The sequence below is a fragment of the Peromyscus californicus genome, unplaced genomic scaffold (assembly GCF_007827085.1).
Source record: "Peromyscus californicus insignis strain IS unplaced genomic scaffold, ASM782708v3 Scaffold_13__1_contigs__length_99412109, whole genome shotgun sequence".
Taxonomy (NCBI): Eukaryota; Metazoa; Chordata; class Mammalia; order Rodentia; family Cricetidae; genus Peromyscus; species Peromyscus californicus.
Window position 1 is genome coordinate 8,189,487 of NW_026294424.1, and position 693 is coordinate 8,190,179.

Sequence of the window (693 nt, forward strand, 5' to 3'; positions counted from 1 at the left end):
TGGCGCACGCCTTTAATCCCAGCACTCGGGAGGCAGAGCCAGGAGGAGCTCTGTGAGTTTGAGGCCGGCCTGGTCTACAGAGATAGATCCAGGGCAGGCACCAAAACTACACAGAAAAACCCTGTCTCAAAAAACAAAACAAAAAATTTTAAATTTAGATGAATTATATGAAGACAAAACATTTGAAAAGTATTAAGGACTTTTCTTAAACCTAATCCCAACTTTATTTATTTGTGTGTGCGCACACGCTCCATTATTGTGTGTTGAGTCATTTCTTCCATCTACCTTTCCATGGGTTCTGGTGATCAAACTCAGATTGCCTTTATCCACTGAGCCTTCTTGCTGGCCTAGCTAAAAGTATTTCTATGAGGTGGATTTTTGAAGGGGGCTTCTTCCTTTTTCTCTTGGACTTAGTTTCCCATTCTTGACCCCCATCTCCATGGCCAGTGCTTAATTATTTTACAGAGCTGAAGGGAAACTGCTGCTTTTCAACTTTTAGTATTTGATTTCTTTAAGGCTTAAAAAGTGAGGTTATTGTCATGGAGATGGCTTGACAGGGGGAGACAGTTGTACCAAGCCTGAAGACCTGAGCTCTGTGCCTGGAGCCCACATGATGAAGAAGACAACCACTTTTCCCTATTTTTCCTCTGATCTCCACACATACCCCTCAAAAATATAAAGATGTTTGCTTGT